Raw genomic sequence first — 20,192 nt, 5'->3', positions numbered from 1 at the left:
CATTAGAAGAGACAGCAGGACTTAAATGATGCCTTCAATGCTAGATTGGAGGCCAATGCTGCAAGGAAAATGCATAGAATTGAGCATAGAAGAAGCCTCTCCCGTTCAAAACTTGAAATTCACAATGAACTGCTCAGCATTAATCAATACCAGAAAGATGCTCAAAAAAGAAATGCTAAGTTCATGGTGAAATATGATAGAAAGAAGGCAAAGCTGTATGCTAAGCGAGTAGAAAGAATCAAGAAGATGACACCTGAAGGGATTCAAAAATACCTGGATTCTAACAGGACAGGGGAGAAGAGCTGATGTATTTATGAAATGGCTGGATAGTATGATGAAAAACAGTCAATCTTCTCAACCTGCATCTCCTGCTCAGCCAGTTGCACCACAATAGCCAGTAGAGATCATCAACTTTGATGATGATGAAGAGAAGCCAGTAGAGACAAAATATGTCTACTACTGAAGGGGAGCATACTGCTATAACTCCCCTACTGCCTCTATAAGAACCAGTATTAATACAAGAACCATCGGCTGAACCCGAACCAATTGATAAACAAAGTGTAAAATCTGCCCCTAGGGATAACCAGCCCCTAAGGAAAGAGCCCTTATTTGAGGCAGCTTATGAAGGTACTGTGGCAGTTGTACCAGCTGATACTGATTAGTCAGCTGGTACCGAAGACACAGCAAGGAGTGCTGTGATAGAATACCCAGCCAGAAGTGTGCTGCTGGGTGAAAGAAGAGCAGAAGACCCAGCAAAGGAGGATGAGCTTGGAGCTAATGCTGATACTGATTCTGCTGATGCTGCTAACTTTACTATCTAGGGTAGTGGCAACTCAACTTTTGTCCAATCACCGCTACCAGCAGAATCTCTTGCTTATTTTGATAGGACACTGGGTGATCTTTACTTCTATGAACCAGTGGGTCGTTCTGGCACCGCATAATCACCATTTGTATATCCTCCATCTTCCACAAAGCTAAATGATAAACACATTACATGGGAAGATGACTCAACAGCAAAAAGAAAGCCTGTTATTAGAAAGATGAATCCAAAAGAAAGGGAGGCTTATAGACTAGAGATCTCTGTTGCTGAGCTACTGAGCATGCAGGCAGCAGGGAGACCAGAAAGAATAAGCCAGATCAGAATGTTGTATCATTCTCTTAACCAGCAAATCTACATTGATGCCATGGATTTCAACATTGATATTGGCATGTATTTATATAATAGTGGCCAAAGACTCTACAATGATGAGGAGAAAGCCCTCTTCTATGAGGCTGTGTAGCTGGGTATGGACTTAAGGCAATATTGTGATGCCATGCCTACTGATGAAGGCAGAAAATTGATTGCAACAGCTAAGTCCTTGAACATCACTGTAAACGAATACCTCACAAGTGTTCAACTTGAACAGCAAAGAAGGGATGATGCTGAGTATGCTGAAAGGCTGAGGCTGAGGGAGCAAGAAACTAAACTGGCTGCTGACAGAAAACAAGAAGCTGCATCTCTCAAGTTAGCAAAAGCCATAGTTAAATCTCAGGACAAAGTCTTCGATAAACTGGAATCTGCTGAGAAGGTCCCTACAGAAGCTCCAAAAGAAAATGAAAGAACTAAAGAACTGACTGATCATTTCTTCAGGAGCAAGTATGTTGATGTGATGACCAGAAGATCTAATCCTGGTAAGATCATCAAAGTTTATAAAGGTACAAGAAGGACCTTCAGTGTCAGCAGGGACAACAATGTCTATGAGAGGGTGGATTATACAAATCTGAGAACATTTGGATTTAGTGAATGGATAAGATACTGCAGTACTACTTCATTGGTAAAGGTCAAAGTAATGTCAGAGACACATTGAAACTTGAATTACAAGATCTATTTGATAAAGCAGTCAAGTATGGGAATGCACCAGTAGTGAAAGTAGAAGAAGTACTGGCTCAAAAGCCTAAAAGAAAGAAATCTATTGGTGCTGGCCTACATAGAAGAGATCCCATCATTCTACCTCCTCAAATACCAGTTTTTGATGTGAAAGACTTGCCTGTATTGTTCCCCAAAGCCTGGGCAACTGTTAAAGTAAAGGAAGAAGAGCTATCTGATGAAGAAAAAGAAAAGGACAAAGATAAAGATAGAAAGTCTTCTTATGATGAAATTGTATCTTTTGTTATTTCATAATTCATTATACTGCCTTGTAATTTTTGTATATATTTGTTGTAATGAATGTGAAATGAGTTTATCTTCAAAATCATATCAATTTATAAGATATAGATAACTCAGCAAAAGATCCCAAAAACAAACCTATAAGGGACAAATTTTACTGCCTATTCTCATTAGGTCCCTTAGTGCTGGCTTTAGTGTTTTCTCTTTATGTCATAGGTTATTTCATCATCAAATAGGGGGAGATTGTTGAGTCCCCAAAATAATTAAGGATTTAATTATGACAAAACAGCAAATATGTACACTAAAATGTTATGTGCAGCCATCATATGTTTGTTTATGTACAGATAACAAATATTACTGTGTCGAGTGTTTAGTATACTGCATGGCCTACCAGTACAAGGTAGACAATATTATTCATTTAGCATAGGATGAGTGCCCAGCAAATCATGAAGATCAAGTGACTCGGCATAAAAGAACTAGCATAGCTAGTAAGCAGCACACTACACGCAGACAGCTATGCTCCATTACAAGCATAGTGGTTTCCTGAGTGGTCTACATCAATTGTACCATTCAACAGAAGTCGAAGACAAAGTTGAACAAAAAAGAACATGTGTCGGCGGCTGACAAGTGACCTTACAAGACCACGTGGGAATGCAGAAGTTTAACGCATGTGCAGACATGTGTTATCCTTTATCAACACCTAGAGAACACAACATTCTATTTATTTAATCAAATAGTGGTGCCAAACCAAATTGGGGTGTTCCTGCAAATAGCTACCAAAGAGGAAAGAAGAGAGCATGCTCTCTGATGCAGTTATCCCAACAAGTACAGACATCCTATGTAGCAATGGACAATAGAACAATTACATGGTTAATAGGACTACTATAAATAGAAGTATCCACTATTGTAATAACTGGTGGTGTGGGTTATTTATTTAGAGTCCAAACTTTTAATAGCTTAAGATATCCTCAATAGCTATAACTTACGTATAATCTGTATCAACCAACTATCATTCCGCCAAGGATAGTTGTAATTCTTTGTGATTCAATCAATAAAGAATAAACCATTGAAAATTACCTTTGACTCTATTTAAATTACTTGCTTAAATACTAAATTGTTATAACTGTTAAGTTAACTAAAAAGAATTTTATTCACCCCCCCCCTCTACAATACTCCTGTTGTTAATCAAGGAACCAACAGGGTATAGGTCACTTGAGTTGTTACACTACAGAATTGGGGTCCCCTTCAGAAAGTCCTTCACGGTAAAACCAAGAGGATCAAATTCAAGTGAGATATGATTGTCAGTAGATAAGCGTCTAACAGAGATTAAATTTTTAATTAAGTGAGGTGGGTAAAGAATATTTGACAAATAAAGAGGTCGTTTGAGAGAAGGAAGGGAGGAATGGCCCAAATCGTAAATTGGAATTTTATGTTCGTTACCAACGATAATATGACGAGGAAGCTTTGATTGAGAATAAGATAGGAGCTTACCTGGAGAACCTGTCATGTGAGATGTTACGCCCGTGTCCATATACCAATTGTTGTCGGGTGCATTTAAGCTCATAGTATACATGGCAGAATCAATATCAGTAGGTGTTGAATTAATTGAGTTTGCATACTAGTGCTAGGCTGTGTTAGGACGAGGGCCCATAGCCTTGATATGAGTTGTTGGGACTTGGCATATTTGTTGTTGGATATGGGCAAGGTGCTGGACTCTACTGAGTGGGCTGGACAGTCCATGGATTGTAAACCCATGATGTGTTGTGAGGCCCGTTGTTGTTATTACCACTTGAATACGATCATGCACTAGAATAGAGCCTAGGGTTCCCTCGACCTCGACCGTATTGCATTCTGCCCTGATTGTTTCCTCTGTAATTCGAGCGACCACGGCCCCGATTGGTGGAATTAAAGGACCGATTGTTACCAGACGACGTTGATTTGATGAAGAACTCGCCACAAGAGCAGATTCGGTAGCAGGTAGGGATGGCAATGGTGAAATGTCCCGTTCTTATTGATTAAAAACGTTCCATATTAATTGATTTCGTTGCGAGGTTTTGACCTCTATATGAGACGTTTTTCAAAGACTGCATTCATTTTTAAAACAAACCATAACCTTTATTTTATAAATAAAGGTTTAAAAAGCTTTACGTAGATTATCAAATAATGATAATCTAAAATATCCTGTTTACACACGACCATTACATAATGGTTTACAATACAAATATGTGACAACAAAATAAGTTTCTTGAATGCAGTTTTTACACAATATCATACAAGCATGGACTCCAAATCTCGTCCTTATTTAAGTATGCGACAGCGGAAGCTCTTAATAATCACCTGAGAATAAACATGCTTAAAACGTCAACAAAAAATGTTGGTGAGTTATAGGTTTAACCTATATATATATCAAATCATAATAATAGACCACAAGATTTCATATTTCAATACACATCCCATACATAGAGATAAAAATCATTCATATGGTAAACACCTGGTAACCGACATTAACAAGATGCATATATAAGAATATCCCCATCATTCCGGGACACCCTTCGGATATCATATAAATTTCAAAGTACTAAAGCATCCGGTACTTTGGATGGGGTTTGTTAGGCCCAATAGATCTATCTTTAGGATTCGCGTCAATTAGGGTGTCTGTTCCCTAATTCTTAGATTACCAGACTTAATAAAAAGGGGCATATTCGATTTCGATAATTCAACCATAGAATGTAGTTTCACGCACTTGTGTCTATTTTGTAAATCATTTATAAAACCTGCATGTATTCTCATCCCAAAATATTAGATTTTAAAAGTGGGACTATAACTAACTTTCACAGATTTTTACTTCGTCGAGAAGTAAGACTTGGCCACTGTTGATTCACGAACCTATAACAATATATACATATATATTAAAGTATGTTCAAAATATATTTACAACACTTTTAATATATTTTGATGTTTTAAGTTTATTAAGTCAGCTGTCCTCGTTAGTAACCTACAACTAGTTGTCCACAGTTAGATGTACAGAAATAAATCGATAATTATTATCTTGAATCAATCCACGACCCAGTGTATACGTATCTCAGTATTGATCACAACTCAAACTATATATATTTTGGAATCAACCTCAACCCTGTATAGCTAACTCCAACATTCACATATAGAGTGTCTATGGTTGTTCCGAAATATATATAGATGTGTCGACATGATAGGTCGAAACATTGTATACGTGTCTATGGTATCTCAAGATTACATAATATACAATACAAGTTGATTAAGTTATGGTTAGAATAGATTTGTTACCAATTTTCACGTAGCTAAAATGAGAAAAATTATCCAATCTTGTTTTACCCATAACTTCTTCATTTTAAATCCGTTTTGAGTGAATCAAATTGCTATGGTTTCATATTGAACTCTATTTTATGAATCTAAACAGAAAAAGTATAGGTTTATAGTTGGAAAAATAAGTTACAAGTCATTTTTGTAAAGGTAGTCATTTCAGTCGAAAGAACGACGTCTAGATGACCATTTTAGAAAACATACTTCCACTTTGAGTTTAACCATAATTTTTGGATATAGTTTCATGTTCATAATAAAAATCATTTTCTCAGAATAACAACTTTTAAATCAAAGTTTATCATAGTTTTTAATTAACTAACCCAAAACAGCCCGCGGTGTTACTACGATGGCGTAAATCCGGTTTTACGGTGTTTTTCGTGTTTCCAGGTTTTAAATCATTAAGTTAGCATATCATATAGATATAGAACATGTGTTTAGTTAATTTTAAAAGTCAAGTTTGAAGGATTAACTTTTGTTTGCGAACAAGTTTAGAATTAACTAAACTATGTTCTAGTGATTACGAGTTTAAACCTTCGAATAAGATAGTTTTATATATATGAATCAAATGATGTTATGAACATCATTACTACCTCAAGTTTAGTTGGTAAACCTACTAGAAGTGACAAGAAATTATTTAGCTTCAAAGGATCTTGGATGGCTTGAAAGTTCTTGAAGTAGGATCATGACACAAAAACAAGTTCAACTAAGATTTTTACTCGAATTAAGATAGTTTATAGTTATAGAAATTGAATCAAAGTTTGAATATGAATATTACCTTGAATAAGAAAGATAACCTACTGTATATAACAAAGGTTTCTTGATCTTAGATGATTACTTGGAATGGATTAGAAAGCTTGGAAGTAAATTAGTAAACTTGAAGGGATTTTTGAAGTGTTCTTGAAGTGTTCTTCCTATGATGATTATAGCTTGATGCTTGAAGTGATTTTTGATGAAGATGATGATTAAATACTGGAAAAATACGTTCATAATAGTGTGTGTGTGTTGAGAGAGAATTAGAAAGAGAATTGAAAGTGAAATGGAGTGAATGATGAGTGGTAATTGGTGAGTGGTGAGTGGGGTTAAAAGGAGTTCTAGTTAGTTGACTAGCTCATGGTAGAAGTTAAAATTGATTAGTCATACATGACATAATCAAGAGTGGAATCCCATGCTAGTTCCTATTGGTATATACCCATAGTAAGTACGTTTTGAAGCTGTGTATAATACGGGTAAGAATACGACTAGAATTCTTGATGCAAGAAAAGAACGGGAAAGTAACTGTAACCATTTTTGTTAAGTATGAGTGTTTTGATATATGTCTTGAAGTCTTCCAACAGTATTTTAATACATCTAAATACACTACATGTATATACATTTTAACTGAGTGGTTAAGTCATCGTTAGTCGTTACATGTAAGTGTTGTTTTGAAACCTTTAAGTTAACGATCTCAATTAATGTTGTTAACCCATTGTTTATTATATCTAATGAGATGTTAAATTATTATATTATCATAATATTATGATATATTAATATATCTTAATATGATATATATACATTTAAATGTCGTTACAACGATAATCGTTACATATATGTCTCGTTTCGAAATCCTTAAGTTAGTAGTCTTGTTTATATGTATATAACTCATTGTTAATATACTTATGGAGATACTTACTTATCATAATCTCATGTTAACCATATGTATATCCATATATATATCGTCATGTCATTTTTACAAGTTTTAACGTTCGTGAATCGCCGGTCAACTTGAGTGGTCAATTGTCTATATGAAACATATTTCAATTAATCAAGTCTTAACAAGTTTGATTGCTTAACATGTTGGAAACATTTAATCATGTAAATATCAATCTCAATTAATATATATAAACATGGAAAAGTTCGGGTCACTACAGTACCTACCCGTTAAATAAATTTCGTCCCGAAATTTTAAGCTGTTGAAGGTGTTGACGAATCTTCTGGAAATAGATGCGGGTATTTCTTCTTCATCTGATCTTCACGCTCCCAGGTGAACTCGGGTCCTCTACGAGCATTCCATCGAACCTTAACAATTGGTATCTTGTTTTGCTTAAGTCTTTTAACCTCACGATCCATTATTTCGACGGGTTCTTCGATGAATTGGAGTTTTTCGTTGATTTGGATTTCATCTAACGGAATAGTGAGATCTTCTTTAGCAAAACATTTCTTCAAATTTGAGACGTGGAAAGTGTTATGTACAGCCGCGAGTTGTTGAGGTAACTCAAGTCGGTAAGCTACTGGTCCGACACGATCAATAATCTTGAATGGTCCAATATACCTTGGATTTAATTTCCCTCGTTTACCAAATCGAACAACGCCTTTCCAAGGTGCAACTTTAAGCATGACCATCTCTCCAATTTCAAATTCTATATATTTTCTTTTAATGTCAGCGTAGCTCTTTTGTCGACTTTGGGCGGTTTTCAACCGTTGTTGAATTTGGATGATCTTCTCGGTAGTTTCTTGTATAATCTCTGGACCCGTAATCTGTCTATCCCCCACTTCACTCCAACAAATCGGAGACCTGCACTTTCTACCATAAAGTGCTTCAAACGGCGCCATCTCAATGCTTGAATGGTAGCTGTTGTTGTAGGAAAATTCTGCTAACGGTAGATGTCGATCCCAACTGTTTCCGAAATCAATAACACATGCTCGTAGCATGTCTTCAAGCATTTGTATCGTCCTTTCGCTCTGCCCATCAGTTTGTGGATGATATGCAGTACTCATGTCTAGACGAGTTCCTAATGCTTGCTGTAATGTCTGCCAGAATCTTGAAATAAATCTGTCATCCCTATCAGAGATAGTAGAGATTGGTATTCCATGTCTGGAGACGACTTCCTTCAAATACAGTCGTGCTAACTTCTCCATCTTGTCATCTTCTCTTATTGGCAGGAAGTGTGCTGATTTGGTGAGACGATCAACTATTACCCAAATAGTATCAAAACCACTTGCAGTCCTTGGCAATTTAGTGATGAAATCCATGGTAATGTTTTCCCATTTCCATTCTGGGATTTCGGGTTGTTGAAGTAGACCTGATGGTTTCTGATGCTCAGCTTTGACCTTAGAACACGTCAAACATTCTCCTACGTATTTAGCAACATCGGCTTTCATACCCGGCCACCAAAAATGTTTCTTGAGATCCTTGTACATCTTCCCCGTTCCAGGATGTATTGAGTATCTGGTTTTATGAGCTTCTCTAAGTACCATTTCTCTCATATCTCCAAATTTTGGTACCCAAATCCTTTCAGCCCTATACCGGGTTCCGTCTTCCCGAATATTAAGATGCTGCTCCGATCCTTTGGGTATTTCATCCTTTAAATTTCCTTCTTTTAAAACTCCTTGTTGCGCCTCCTTTATTTGAGTAGTAAGGTTATTATGAATCATTATATTCATAGATTTTACTCGAATGGGTTCTCTGTCCTTCCTGCTCAAGGCATCGGCTACCACATTTGCCTTCCCCGGGTGGTAATGAATCTCAAAGTCGTAATCATTCATCAATTCAATCCACCTACGCTGCCTCATATTCAGTTGTTTCTGATTAAATATGTGTTGAAGACTTTTGTGGTCGGTATATATAATACTTTTGACCCCATATAAGTAGTGCCTCCAAGTCTTTAATGCAAAAACAACCGCGCCTAATTCCAAATCATGCGTCGTATAATTTTGCTCGTGAATCTTCAATTGTCTAGACGCATAAGCAATCACCTTCGTTCGTTGCATTAATACATAACCGAGACCTTGCTTTGATGCGTCACAATAAATCACAAAATCATCATTCCCTTCAGGCAATGACAATATAGGTGCCGTAGTTAGCTTTTTCTTCAATAACTGAAACGCTTTCTCTTGTTCATCCTTCCATTCAAATTTCTTCCCTTTATGCGTTAATACAGTCAAGGGTTTTGCTATTCTGGAAAAGTCTTGGATGAACCTTCTGTAGTAACCAGCTAGTCCTAAAAACTGGCGTATGTGTTTCGGAGTTTTCGGGGTTTCCCACTTTTCAACAATTTCTATCTTTGCCGGATCCACCTTAATACCTTCTTTGTTCACTATGTGACCGAGGAATTGAACTTCTTCCAACCAAAATGCACACTTTGAAAACTTAGCGTACAATTCTTCCTTCCTCAATACTTCTAACACTTTTCTCAAATGTTCACCGTGTTCTTGGTCATTCTTTGAGTAAATAAGTATGTCATCAATGAAAACAATGACAAACTTGTCAAGGTATGGTCCACACACTCGGTTCATAAGGTCCATGGACACAGCTGGTGCATTAGTTAAACCAAACGGCATGACCATAAACTCGTAATGACCGTAACGTGTTCTGAAAGCAGTCTTTGGAATATCATCTTCCTTCACCCGCATTTGATGATACCCGGAACGTAAGTCAATCTTTGAATAAACAGACGAGCCTTGTAGTTGATCAAATAAGTCGTCGATTCTCGGTAGTGGGTAGCAGTTCTTGATGGTAAGTTTGTTCAACTCTCGGTAGTCGATACACAACCTGAATGTACCATCTTTCTTCTTGACAAACAAAACAGGAGCTCCCCACGGTGATGTGCTTGGTCGAATGAAACCACGCTCTAAAAGTTCTTGTAATTGGCTTTGCAGTTCTTTCATCTCGCTGGGTGCGAGTCTGTAAGGAGCACGAGCTATTGGTGCAGCTCCTGCTACAAGATCTATTTGAAATTCAACGGATCAATGTGGGGGTAATCCCGGTAATTCTTTCGGAAATACATCGGGAAATTCTTTTGCGACGGGAACATCATTGATGCTCTTTTCTTCAGTTTGTACTTTCTCGACGTGTGCTAGAACAGCATAGCAACCTTTTCTTATTAGTTTTTGTGCCTTCAAATTACTAATAAGATGTAGCTTCGTGTTGCCCTTTTCTCCGTACACCATTAAGGGTTTTCCTTTTTCTCGTATAATGCGAATTGCATTTTTGTAACAAACGATCTCTGCTTTCACTTCTTTCAACCAGTCCATACCGATTATCACATCAAAACTCCCTAACTCTACTGGTATCAAATCAATCTTAAATGTTTCGCTAACCAGTTTAATTTCTCGATTCCGACATATATTATCTGCTGAAATTAATTTACCATTTGCTAATTCGAGTAAAAATTTACTATCCAAAGGCGTCAATGGACAACTTAATTTAGCACAAAAATCTCTACTCATATAGCTTCTATCCGCACCCGAATCAAATAAAACGTAAGCAGATTTATTGTCAATAAGAAACGTACCCGTAACAAGCTCCGGGTCTTCCTGTGCCTCTGCCGCATTAATATTGAAAACCCTTCCGCGGCCTTGTCCATTCGTGTTCTCCTGGTTCGGGCAATTTCTAATAATGTGGCTCGGTTTTCCACATTTAAAACAAACTACATTGGCATAACTTGCTCCGACACTACTTGCTCTGCCACTACTCGTTCCGACACCATTTGTTCCTTTCGTTCTATTAACCCCTGGTCCGTAGACCTCACACTTCGCCGTGCTATGACCATTTCTGTTACACTTGTTGCAAAATTTGGTGCAGAACCCCGAGTGATACTTTTCACACCTTTGGCATAGCTGCTTCTGATTGTTGTTGTTGTTGCGGTTATTATTGTTGTTGGGATGATTGTTGTAGTTGCTGTTGTTGTTGTTGTTGTTGTTGTTGTTGGGCCGTTTGTTGTAGTTGCGATTGATGTTGCGATTGTTGGGATAATTGTTGCGATTATTGTTGTAATTGCTGTTGTTGTTGTATTGGTGATTCTTATCACCGTTTTCCTCCCACTTTCTTTTGACTTGCTTCACATTGGCCTCTTCAGCAGTCTGTTCTTTAATTCTTTCTTCAATCTGGTTCACTAGTTTGTGAGCCATTCTACATGCCTGTTGTATGGAGGAGGGCTCGTGTGAACTTATATCTTCTTGGATTCTTTCCGGTAATCCTTTCACAAACGCGTCGATCTTCTCTTCCTCATCTTCGAATGCTCCCGGACACAATAGGCACAATTCTGTGAATCGTCTTTCGTACGTGGTAATATCAAATCCTTGGGTTCGTAACCCTCTAAGTTCTGTCTTGAGCTTATTAACCTAAGTTTTGGGACGGTATTTCTCGTTCATCAAGTGCTTGAATGCTGACCACGGTAGTGCGTACGCATCGTCTTGTCCCACTTGCTCTAGATAGGTATTCCACCATGTTAACGCAGAACCTATGAAGGTATTCGTAGCGTACTTCACTTTGTCCTCTTCAGTACACTTACTTATGGCAAACACCGATTCGACCTTCTCGGTCCACCGTTTCAATCCGATCGGTCCTTCGGTTCCATCAAATTCCAAAGGTTTGCAGGCAGTGAATTCTTTGTAGGTGCATCCTACATGATTTCCTGTACTGCTAGATCCAAGGTTATTGTTGGTATGTAGCGCAGCCTGTACTGCGGCTATGTTTGAAGCTAGAAAAGTACGAAATTCCTCTTCATTCATATTCACGGTGTGTCGAGTAGTCGGTGCCATTTCCTTCAAAATAGTCAAATGGAACAAGTTAATCATACAGAATATTAAGAGTAGTTAATAGTATTTCATAGCATAATATGAACTCATTTATAAAAGCTTTTTCTTCATATTAGCGTTTTATAAGTTTAAATTCGGGTAGTACCTACCCGTTAAGTTCATACTTAGTAGCTAATATACAATTCAACTACTACAATTCTATATGAAAAACTGATTATAATAATATTTCGCGTTCAAACTTTTATACAATATTTTACAAACTTACAATACCGCTTATTTTACATAAAGCATGAAATATAGCACACAATAACTTTGATACAAGATAGTTGTGAAGATAATTCTAGCTAGTACACAAGTCGTTCAGCAAAGCCAATAAAGACACGTAATTCATACGTCCAGAAACAAGTCATGCATTCTGGTTTTACTAGGACTACTTCCCATCCTTGGTCTTGTGGAACATAACCGTTATGGCCGTTGATAAGACAGCGTGTTGTAACGTCGTCAAAGGGACGAGGGTTACGTAATGTCCAACAGTCCCGTAACAATCTAAAAACCTCATTTCTTACCCCAATTACCGACTCCGTCACTTGTGGGAACGTTTTGTTTAATAGTTGTAGGCCGATGTTCTTGTTCTCACTTTGGTGAGAAGCGAACATTACTAATCCGTAAGCATAACATGCTTCTTTATGTTGCATGTTAGCCGCTTTTTCTAAATCACGAAGTCCAATATTCGGATATATTGAGTCAAAATAATTTCTTAACCCATTGCGTAAAATAGCATTTGGGTTCCCCGCAATATATGCGTCAAAGTAAACACATTGTAACTTATGGATTTCCCAATGTGATATCCCCCATCTTTCGAACGAAAGCCTTTTATAAACCAAGGCATTCTTGGAACGTTCTTCGAATGTCTTACAAACTGATCTCGCCTTAAATAGTTGTGCCGAAGAATTCTGACCGACTCTAGACAAGATTTCATCAATCATGTCTCCGGGTAGGTCTCTTAAAATATTGGGTTGTCTATCCATTTTGTATTTTTATACTGTAAAATAGACAAGAGTTAGATTCATAAAAAAAATACTTATTAATACAAGCAATTTTTACATATATCATAAAGCATAAGCACACTATATTACATATATTACACCACACGAATACAACTATCTTATTCCGACTCGCTTGTTTCTTCTTCTTCGGTTTTGGTTCGTTTTGCCAAGTTTCTAGGGATATATGATGTTCCCCTAATACGAGCCGTCGTTATCCACATTGGTTTAGAAAAACCTGGTGGTTTAGAGGTTCCCGGGTCATTATTACAACTTAAGGACTTCGGGGGTTGACGATACATATAAAGTTCATCGGGGTTGGAATTAGATTTCTCTATTTTTATGCCCTTTCCCTTATTATTTTCTTTTGCCTTTTTAAATTCAGTTGGGGTAATTTCTATAACATCATCGGAATTCTCGTCAGAATCTGATTCATCGGAGAATTGGTAATCCTCCCAATATTTTGCTTCCTTGGCGGAAACACCATTGACCATAATTAACCTTGGTCGGTTGGTTGAGGATTTTCTTTTACTTAACCGTTTTATTATTTCCCCCATCGGTTCTATTTCTTCATCCGGTTCCGATTCTTCTTCCGGTTCCGATTCTTCTTCCGGTTCCGACTCTTCTTCCGGTTCCTCTTCGGGAACTTGTGAATCAGTCCACGAATCATTCCAATTTACATTTGACTCTTCATTATTATTAGGTGAGTCAATGGAACTTGTTCTAGAGGTAGACATCTATCACATAATATCAAACGCGTTAAGAGATTAATATATCACATAATATTCACATGTTAAAAATATATAGTTTCCAACAAAATTTGTTAAGCAATCATTTTTCAAGTAAACACGGTCGAAGTCCAGACTCACTAATGCATCCTAACAAACTCGATAAGACACACTAATGCAAAATTCTGGTTCTCTAAGACCAACGCTCTGATACCAACTGAAATGTCCCGTTCTTATTGATTAAAAACGTTCCATATTAATTGATTTCGTTGCGAGGTTTTGACCTCTATATGAGACGTTTTTCAAAGACTGCATTCATTTTTAAAACAAACCATAACCTTTATTTCATAAATAAAGGTTTAAAAAGCTTTACGTAGATTATCAAATAATGATAATCTAAAATATCCTGTTTACACACGACCATTACATAATGGTTTACAATACAAATATGTTACAACAAAATAAGTTTCTTGAATGCAGTTTTTACACAATATCATACAAGCATGGACTCCAAATCTCGTCCTTATTTAAGTATGCGACAGCGGAAGCTCTTAATAATCACCTGAGAATAAACATGCTTAAAACGTCAACAAAAAATGTTGGTGAGTTATAGGTTTAACCTATATATATCAAATCATAATAATAGACCACAAGATTTCATATTTCAATACACATCCCATACATAGAGATAAAAATCATTCATATGGTGAACACCTGGTAACCGACATTAACAAGATGCATATATAAGAATATCCCCATCATTCCGGGACACCCTTCGGATATGATATAAATTTCGAAGTACTAAAGCATCCGGTACTTTGGATGGGGTTTGTTAGGCCCAATAGATCTATCTTTAGGATTCGCGTCAATTAGGGTATCTGTTCCCTAATTCTTAGATTACCAGACTTAATAAAAAGGGGCATATTCGATTTCGATAATTCAACCATAGAATGTAGTTTCACGCACTTGTGTCTATTTTGTAAATCATTTATAAAACCTGCATGTATTCTCATCCCAAAATATTAGATTTTAAAAGTGGGACTATAACTCACTTTCACAGATTTTTACTTCGTCGAGAAGTAAGACTTGGCCACTGTTGATTCACGAACCTATAACAATATATACATATATATTAAAGTATGTTCAAAATATATTTACAACACTTTTAATATATTTTGATGTTTTAAGTTTATTAAGTCAGCTGTCCTCGTTAGTAACCTACAACTAGTTGTCCACAGTTAGATGTACAGAAATAAATCGATAATTATTATCTTGAATCAATCCACGACCCAGTGTATACGTATCTCAGTATTGATCACAACTCAAACTATATATATTTTGGAATCAACCTCAACCCTGTATAGCTAACTCCAACATTCACATATAGAGTGTCTATGGTTGTTCCGAAATATATATAGATGTGTCGACATGATAGGTCGAAACATTGTATACGTGTCTATGGTATCTCAAGATTACATAATATACAATACAAGTTGATTAAGTTATGGTTAGAATAGATTTGTTACCAATTTTCACGTAGCTAAAATGAGAAAAATTATCCAATCTTGTTTTACCCATAACTTCTTCATTTTAAATCCGTTTTGAGTGAATCAAATTGCTATGGTTTCATATTGAACTCTATTTTATGAATCTAAACAGAAAAAGTATAGGTTTATCGTCGGAAAAATAAGTTACAATTCGTTTTTGTAAAGGTAGTCATTTCAGTCGAAAGAACGACGTCTAGATGACCATTTTAGAAAACATACTTCCACTTTGAGTTTAACCATAATTTTTGGATATAGTTTCATGTTCATAATAAAAATCATTTTCTCAGAATAACAACTTTTAAATCAAAGTTTATCATAGTTTTTAATTAACTAACCCAAAACAGCCCGCGGTGTTACTACGACGGCGTAAATCCGGTTTTACGGTGTTTTTCGTGTTTCCAGGTTTTAAATCATTAAGTTAGCATATCATATAGATATAGAACATGTGTTTAGTTAATTTTAAAAGTCAAGTTTGAAGGATTAACTTTTGTTTGCGAACAAGTTTAGAATTAACTAAACTATGTTCTAGTGATTACGAGTTTAAACCTTCGAATAAGATAGTTTTATATATATGAATCGAATGATGTTATGAACATCATTACTACCTCAAGTTTAGTTGGTAAACCTACTGGAAGTGACAAGAAATGATTTAGCTTCAAAGGATCTTGGATGGCTTGAAAGTTCTTGAAGTAGGATCATGACACAAAAACAAGTTCAAGTAAGATTTTTACTCGAATTAAGATAGTTTATAGTTATAGAAATTGAATCAAAGTTTGAATATGAATATTACCTTGAATAAGAAAGATAAACTACTGTATATAACAAAGTTTTCTTGATCTTAGATGATTACTTGGAATGGATTAGAAAGCTTGGAAGTAAATTAGTAAACTTGAAGGGATTTTTGAAGTGTTCTTGAAGTGTTCTTCCTATGATGATTATAGCTTGATGCTTGAAGTGTTTTTTGATGAAGATGATGATTAACTACTGGAAAAATACGTTCATAATAGTGTGTGTGTGTTGAGAGAGAATTAGAAAGAGAATTGGAAGTGAAATGGAGTGAATGATGAGTGGTAATTGGTGAGTGGTGAGTGGGGTTAAAAGGAGTTCTAGTTAGTTGACTAGCTCATGGTAGAAGTTAAAATTGATTAGTCATACATGACATAATCAAGAGTGGAATCCCATGCTAGTTCCTATTGGTATATACCCATAGTAAGTACGTTTTGAAGCTGTGTATAATACGGGTAAGAATACGACTAGAATTCTTGATGCAAGAAAAGAATAGGAAAGTAACTGTAACTATTTTCGTTAAGTATGAGTGTTTTGATATATGTCTTGAAGTCTTCCAACAGTATTTTAATACATCTAAATACACTACATGTATATACATTTTAACTGAGTCGTTAAGTCATCGTTAGTCGTTACATGTAAGTGTTGTTTTGAAACCTTTAAGTTAACGATCTCAATTAATGTTGTTAACCCATTGTTTATTATATCTAATGAGATGTTAAATTATTATATTATCATAATATTATGATATATTAATATATCTTAATATGATATATATACATTTAAATGTCGTTACAACGATAATCGTTACATATATGTCTCGTTTCGAAATCCTTAAGTTAGTAGTCTTGTTTATATGTATATAACTCATTGTTAATATACTTATGGAGATACTTACTTATAATTATCTAATGTTAACCATATGTATATCCATATATATATCGTCATGTCGTTTTTACAAGTTTTAACGTTCGTGAATCGCCGGTCAACTTGGGTGGTCAATTGTCTATATGAAACATATTTCAATTAATCAAGTCTTAACAAGTTTGATTGCTTAACATGTTGGAAACATTTAATCATGTAAATATCAATCTCAATTAATATATATAAACATGGAAAAGTTCGGGTCACTACAAATGGCCATCCGATCCTGTGGATATCCACCCGATCCACCCGCTTCGTGATGGATATGGATGAACCTAAACGGATATGGATACGGATATGGATGAACCTAAATGGATATGAATATGGACATGGATGAAAAGTTTCATCTATGGATATATCCATTACTACCCGAATACGTATCCAAATACATAAATATAGATATATTCTTATATATATATTTACTATTACAAGCTCATTTATCGTTAGATTTATATTTTGCTTTCAACCATATAATGAAATAACTATAATATATTACAATAAATCATGTATATCTAACAAAATAAACTTACAAATTTCATATTTAATTTTTTATAATCAGTGTTTTATAATAAGTTTAGTAAATTTTGTTATATCTTCGACAAAGATTACACATTTTTATGGATAGAATTTTTAATGTCATGTCATATCTATTTTTGCTATACTACGTTTACGTTTTAATCGCATATTAAAAAATACTAAAACATTTTTTTAATATCCATTGGATATCCATTAACCCGCTTAATCCATTGGATATGGATATGGACGGATGGTCTGAAACTAAATGGATATGGATATGAATATGGATGAACAAAAACTAAATGGATATGGATATGGATACGGCATCACCCTATCCATATCCGATACATTGCCATCCCTAGTAGCAGGTGTGGTAGTGTTTGTCAATTACTGTAATTTGCGTGATTCCTCCAGAATAAGAGTGGAAAGGGTTTCGTAGAATGATGGCAGTGGTTTAGTGTGGGAGATTTGAGAACCAACATGATCATAATTGCCATTCAATCTGGTGACGAGTTGAAGAACAATATGATCTTCTTCAAGAGAAGGGCCTACATTTGCAAGTTGGTCTGCCAATTTCTTCACGTCTTGGCAATAAGCCGAGAAATTAGGGTAGTTATCAAGCCTGATTTTGACAAATTTATGACGAAGATGAACAGCACGCGAGTTCTTATTGTCTTCGAAGATCGATTTGATTAGTTCCCAAGCTTGAAGAGCAGTCTGATCAAGTTTAAGAATATTATCCAAAGAGATAGTACCGTAGATCCATTGAAGCACTATAGCGTCCAATCGATCCCAAGTTTCTTTGTCAATGGATGGTGAAGATGGAGTAGCAGGAGTGACTGTAGAAGATGATGATGAATCAGTGGGTTGGGGAACGATGTGATCAAGCACCTGGTAATCGCGACAGTGTGTTTTGAACAGAGATACCCACGACAGGTATTTACTAGTATCCATGTCTAGATTAACAGGGATAGTATTTTTAATATTGGTTACTGCAATTGCAGGGTGAAACTTAGTGGAATCAGCCATTGGAGTTGAGTTGAGGTAAAGAAAAGATTGATGTGCAGAGAAGAAAGGGAAGAGGATCGGTATGTTTAGTCTGATACCATGAAAGGTTGTTTAGTTTTTGTGTGTGTCGATTTCATTCATCAATCGTGGGTATATATGCCCATCACTTACACGGTATTACTCCTACTCTTTGGGAACAATCTTCCTCTAATTTAAGATGTGATCCCTATCTATAATACAAATATTTAGTCTAATCTATATCTAAAATAGAATGTTACAAACATTTAATTATGAATAAACTATACATTCTAATAAATAGAAACTGGTATGCATCCTAGACAGATTAAACTCACCTTATGGACTTGCTACACTATCATTCTCTACCGAGTATAAATCGTAGTAGGAGAGACCTCAACCGTCTGTTGAGTTTCTGAACAATCATTTCTCAGTACATTTTCAGTGATAATTAGGTGACTACCCTCAACCGCTGTAAATCTTTCCATGATTTTTTTATCACGATATTTACGCGTTCTTAATGTGATCATCTCTGTCTAGAATTAGGTCAGTAAAGCCTAGCAATACATCATCGATTATCCTGTACTACTTACTTATAACAGTATCATGTGAGTTCAGTAATGCAATCATTTCCCACATACATAATAAGCAACTCATTTTTAGAGTTTTCAACTTTTTATGGAATTTCCATTTTTCATTTTTCATTTGGTTTTCCGGATTTTATCATTTTCATGACTTTTTGAATTTTATCTATACAAAAAAAAAACGTAACAGAAAATAAACATGCAACCAATTCAGAAAAATCTAACTATCATGCAAGCAGAAAGAAACATGCAATAACTAAGGCTATCATGGAAATGTACATAGGATATACAAGCAGTTGGATAGCAATTACTCTAATTTGAAAATTTCGCAATGACTTGATTTTTAATTAGGGTCAATTAAAGAAGAATTTGATTTATAACTTAATTCGGTTCTTTTCTTATAAGTGACTCTAATTTAGAGGGCACCCTCGTATTTCTTGAAATGATTGGCTTGTAAAATTCTATATAAACCTATGTAGTCTTTGTTGTCCTCTTCTAGTCCTTTGCTAGAGAATATATATTATGAATAAATTACGGTTTCGAAAAGAAAGGGCTGTTTATCTAGTAGTATTGATGTTATCTCTTAAATTAAGAAATTATGAGTTCAAGTTCATGGTAGACATAGTAAGTCTTTGGATTGTATCTAAGATCTAACATATAACACTATAATTAAAATGGTCACTATTTAAAAAACATGAATGAAATTGGGGGCTCGGATTATACTCCGGAGTACTCCGTATAAGTTAAGGTTGTACCGGTATACGTAATAATAGGATCACGTTTTTTTTTTTTTTTTTTTTTTTTTTTTTTGTTTCTTTAGGATCACGTTATTATTATTTTTTTCTTTCTTTAGGATCACGTTATATTCTTTAGGAGTATATAATTTATATAGTTAGCTTTTACCAACTTTTATTCATCTCACCGATTAAAAAGCCTATACTTAGGTTGGTAAGATTTTTGTCTCGTTCTGTTTTGTTGAATCGTATGTTTATGTTCCGAGCATAGGTTCTTTGATATCCTTGTCTGGTTCATGACGTTAT

The sequence above is a fragment of the Rutidosis leptorrhynchoides genome, chromosome 7, assembly GCF_046630445.1.
Source record: "Rutidosis leptorrhynchoides isolate AG116_Rl617_1_P2 chromosome 7, CSIRO_AGI_Rlap_v1, whole genome shotgun sequence".
In the NCBI taxonomy this organism is placed as follows: Eukaryota; Viridiplantae; Streptophyta; class Magnoliopsida; order Asterales; family Asteraceae; genus Rutidosis; species Rutidosis leptorrhynchoides.
This window is presented reverse-complemented; position numbering follows the sequence as displayed.